This window comes from Gracilinanus agilis, chromosome 1 (genome assembly GCF_016433145.1).
Source record: "Gracilinanus agilis isolate LMUSP501 chromosome 1, AgileGrace, whole genome shotgun sequence".
Taxonomy (NCBI): Eukaryota; Metazoa; Chordata; class Mammalia; order Didelphimorphia; family Didelphidae; genus Gracilinanus; species Gracilinanus agilis.
The window spans coordinates 700,478,596-700,483,788 of record NC_058130.1 but is presented as its reverse complement, the minus strand read 5'-3'; the positions used below and the strand labels follow the sequence as shown (position 1 = coordinate 700,483,788).

The 5,193-nt window shown below is 40.9% G+C and overlaps 1 non-coding gene across 1 annotated transcript; it reads left to right on the top strand.

Annotated features, from left to right (window-relative positions):
- Window positions 1-3,932: 3,932 nt before the first annotated feature.
- Window positions 3,933-4,046, top strand: LOC123232804. Its single transcript, XR_006505307.1, has one exon. It is a non-coding gene; the product is annotated as a small nucleolar RNA SNORA17 (small nucleolar RNA).
- The last annotated feature ends 1,147 nt before the right edge of the window (window positions 4,047-5,193 follow it).

The window sequence follows — 5,193 nt, the reverse complement described above, 5'->3', positions numbered from 1 at the left end:
GGCAGTCAAGGGAAGGAAGGAAGAGTTTATGGTGCTAGTCTAGGCATTTGGCAACAGGTTGAGTGTGGAATAGAGTATTAACTCTTGGTTCTTTCTAGGACATTTGAACTCCAGGGAGATGGGCTTTTTTCTTCATGACAACAAAGGGCAGTTGCAGGAACAATGGCAAGAAATTGCAGAGTTAGATTTCAATTCCACATCGGGAAAAAATGCCTTGGATAAAAACTATCCAAAAGTAGAACGAGAGGTAGTAAACTTTCCAAACCCAGAGGTCTTCAAGTGGTACTCAACCACTTGTCAGGGATCATATAGAAAAGAATCCTGTATAAATAGTTTCTGCAAAATGACCATTGAGACACCTTCTGGTTCCAGCATTCTGCAAGACCTATTAGGAAGCAGTTGCAGTAGTCCAGACAAAAGATGACATTGGAGGAGTTCATTAAATGGCTATATGACTTTCCTTTTTCTGAGCTTAAAATCAGGGCTTCTTAGACTATAGGGGTGGCACCAGGCATGCAGAATAAAGGGAAGAGTCCCTTTGCCTCCTAAGAAACAAATACCACATTTTCCCCTGTCTGGTTATCAACTTCATCATCTCCTCTTTGAGGTCAATTCCTGCCACTAGTTGAGGCTTTTGGTGGTTGGCCCACATCTAAGAATTCCTGATAGGAGGGAGATGAAAAATACAGTTAGCTTCTTCCTTGGATGTCCTAGGGGCCTGGGAGGCACTAGGATCAGAGTAGAAAATCTACTTGTTTGGTTGCTCCTTTGAGGGGGCAGCCAGTGGGCAATGCCCATTTATATAATCCTTTTGATCTCAGACTTACAAAGATTATTTCCCAATCAAGAAATGTCTTTCCTTCAAGAAGTCTGGGTGTGATCAGCAGACTTTATATTATTACCCAGTGGCTATTAATCTTCACCTTCACTGAGATGTAGGTTACATCAGAAATAATCACCCATATAAATATGTATTTTATATATGTGTGTATATATAAAATAACTCACATTTCTATCATGTTCCATTGTTTTGCAAAGTGTTTTCCTTATAGTTACCTTGTAAAGAAAGTGGTGAGGATATTGTTGTCTCCATTTTTCAGAAGAGGAAACTGAGGCTCAAAAAAATGGATGTAAACTATGTCAGTGGAAGGGGGACAGTTTGGGAGTTAAAGAGCCTGAGCTCAAATCCTGGGACCAGTCCTTACTTTCTGTGTGACCTTGAGTAAATCTCTTAACCTTTGGCCTCAGTTTCCTCAGTTGTGAAGATGGAGAGATTAAGATCAAATGTCCTGAGGTCCCTCCCGGTACTCCATCTATGATGCAAAACAACTTGTGTCAAAGGTAGATCTAGAACCCAGCTCACCCGATTCCAAGCCCAATTCAGTAATACCTCACCACCAACCTTCTTCTGAAATCTCCCATCAAAATTTAACTTGACAGCACTTTATTAAACATCCACTATGGGCCGGGCAGTGGATCAAAGAACCGTAGGATTCCAGACCTGGGGCTGGAAGGGGCCATGAAATCTGAGGCCATGAAATCCAACATCATCATTTTACAGTTCAGAAAACTGAAGTCTGAGAAGTTTAAGTGACTTTCCTAAGGTCACAGAAATGGCAGGCATTAAAGGTAGGAATTGAAGCTAGGTTTTCTGGATATAATCAATCAATCAACATTTATTAAGCATCTACTCTGCTAAGTCCTGGGGATACACAAGGAAGCAAAAGGCAGTCCCTATGCTCAGTGTAAGGGGAGAGACAAAAAATATATAAATATAGTGTGTGTGTGTGTGTGTGTGTGTATTATATATATAAATATGTATACAGGATAAATAGGAAATAATTAACAGAGGGAAGGTATTAGAATTAAGAAGGGTTGGGAAAGGCCTCCTGGATCTTAGAGGAAGATGATTGATGATGAGATGAAGAAGGAGAATGTTCCAGACAAGATAGACAACCAGCAGGAAGAGATAGAATGTCTTATTTATAGAACAGCTTATATGAAACAGTAATTTTCTAAAAAATCCTTGCTTTCAAAGATTACTGGAGCCAGGTGAGCAGAGACCACAAATACACAAGAAATAGTATTCAAAATAATTATGAAGCAATTTCAGAGGGCATTCAACAACTGGGGAAGTCTGGAATGTTGTATTTTTTAGTGATAAGACCTGAACTGATTTTTGCAGGGAATTGGAGGCTCCAAGAGTCAGAAATGAAGAGGGAATGAATTCCAGACAGAGGGACCAACAGATTATGGGTAGGCAAGGAAGAGGGAGATGGGGTGTCATGTATGGCAGTCAAGTTAAGTTGCAAGACATCAGGCTCCCCTGCCATCCTTAGAATAACAATGAATAATTATAGTAATAGTTAACATTTATTTAGCATGTTACAGCTTATATTTGATCTTAGTCAAAAAGCTGAGAAGTTATGTTAAGGCTTGCAAAGCCTTGACATGTTATTTCATTTGATTTTTGGGGCTAGATATCATAATCTCAAAACTTGCATTTTATGAAAGTAGAAAGTAAGGACTGGGGAAGGAAAGGACTAATCCAATACCATTTAGGGAGCAAAAGTGTCAGTGTAGAAATTGAACCCGAGATGATGATGCTAAAATAGATATTCTTAGGCCCCTTTTAGCTCTTATATTTTATCTTTCTGTGATATATCTATTAGCCTCTGTACTCAGGCCCACCTTGGTGTGTTCTGGGTGTAAAAGTCCATCCCAGCTCTGACAGTCTGTGTTCTATGTTCTCATGTCTCTTCCACCTCTGCTATTCTATACCAGTTCCCAAGTCACCTTTTTTTAAACCCTTACCTTCCATCTTGGAGTCAATACTGTGTATTGGTTCCAAGGCAGAAGAGTGATAAGGGCTAGGCAATGGGGGTTAAGTGACTTGCCCAGGGTCACACAGCTGGGAAGTGTCTGAGGCCAGATTTGAACCCAGGACCTCTCATATCTAGGACTGACTCTCCATCTACTGAGCCACTCAGCTTCCCCATCTCAAGTCACTTTTGATTCTGACATCCCACACTTAATGTGTTAAAGCCCCTTCCATCTCTATTATTCTACATTCTAAGCTCCCATTCCAATACAAACATTGTAGGTTGTAAGATCCTTCCCAGCTCTGACATTCTGTGTTCCAGTATCCCTCCCAAGAATTCTAAGAGCTTATATTCTTCCCAGATCTGACTATCCTACATTCTCCCAGCTCAGACATCCACCGTTCTCTGATTTAAGGTCCCCTCCAGATCCAGCATTCTGCGTCTCAGTTGCTCCACTTCCAAATGTTAGCAACAGCTTTGTGAATTCTCCCCAGCCATGGAACCCTCAGTTTCTGGCTCCCTTCAGGCATGTGATCATTCCACGGATAGGAAAGCTAGAAAATAAATAAACAGGGGTCTTTCCTAGTTTCATTTTGGCTTCTGTAAACTAGGATCATGTATCTGGCATCCTAACTGAAGTTACCAGCTTCTCTTATTCTTATTGGATGGGGCTTGCAAGTTTCAAGCTATCAATTGACATTTACTGAGCACCTACTGTGTGCCGTGCGCCATGTTCTGTTTTGATGTGACAGCTAGTAGGTAGAAGAAGGGGGTAGACCCAGACCCTGGCCCTGGGAAATAAGACTTGTACAGGCTAGCTTTACATGCTGGAAGGGAGTAGAAGCCCCTGTGTAGACTTAGTCCCATCTGTATTCTCACGTATCTTATCATCTGCGATTAAAAATATTTTAGTCAATAGACTTTAACAGATTGCCAAAGGTGACTGGGATACCCTCCCCCCAAAGGTGAACTCTTTTACTCTGATTAACTCTGATTTACAACTCCAGGCTCAGCACCCTTGAACAAAATGGAAATCATGGAGGGCATGACCGACGTAGGTGTAAGCATATTGCTGTCTACCCCTATAGTATAATGTGAAAAGTATTAAAAGGTTCCACCTGTCTCCAGATTATTTCCCTGTAAGTCTGGGATGTGGCACAGTGGACAGAGGCCAGGCCTGAAGTCAGGAAGATGTCTTTCTGAGTTCAAATCTGGCCTCAGACACTTAATAGCTGTGTGAATTTGGGTAAGTCACTTAACCTTTTTGTCTCAGTTTCCTCATCTGAACAGTGAATTGGAGAAGGAAAAGACAAAGCACTCCAGTATCTTTGCTAAGAAAATCCCAACTAGAATCTGAAGAGGTGAACATGACTGAAGTAAATAAACAACAACCATATGAAAATGACTCACCTTATTGGCAGGTAATTGGTGTGGTGGATAGAACACTGGACCTAGAGAAGAAAAGAAGGTGTAAGTTTAAATGGATCCTCAGGCACTTAATACCTGTGTGACCTTGGGCAAGTCTGTTAACCTCTAATTGCCTTAATTCCTCCTCTGTGAAATGAGGTGGAGAAGAAAATGGCAAACAACTCCAGGATCTTGCCAAGAAAACCCCATGGACTTTGTCCATGGAGTCACATAGAGTCAGGTGTAATTAAAAGACTGAACAACAAACAAGCCTGAGGTGTCTGCCATTGGAATTGTGGCTTAGTATCCAATGCAATAATGTAGTTTAGCCAACACTTGTGAAGATGCCTGATACATTTAAGGCTCTCATGGATGGTGATGTATGGGAGGGGTAGGAGTGAGAGTAGAGGTAGGGGAAGATGAAGAGCCAACTGGTAAAAAAAGAGATCTACAACTAATTACAAATTTTAAAATACTTAAGCCCAAAGAAGAGATGAACCTTGGTTGCCTAAAAGTTTCAGTGACGAAAGGGAACACTTCTAGCTTGGGAAAGAGATGGAGAGAAGTTCCTTGGAGGAGATGGTCCCTGTGGAAAATAAGTTTCTTGAGGGCAAATATTGTATTGATAATGATGCTAATCGGATCTTTTTATACATCTTGCATTATTTTTTATGTAAATATTTTTTCTCTAATTTCACATTTTACCTGAGAAAGAGACATTGGGTGGGGGCTTGGAGCTGTGGATTTGAAAGCACATTGAAAAAGTATCTGGGGAGAAATAATAATAACATTGATAACACTTTAAAGCATGCAAAGTGTGGGTAAAAAGATTTAGGGAGACAGCTAGGTGATGCAATGAACAGAGGGTCAGCCTCGGACTTAGGAGGACTTGTCTTCCTGAGTTTATATCTAGCCTCAGACACTTCCTAGCTATGTGACCCTTGGCAAGTCATTTAACCCTATT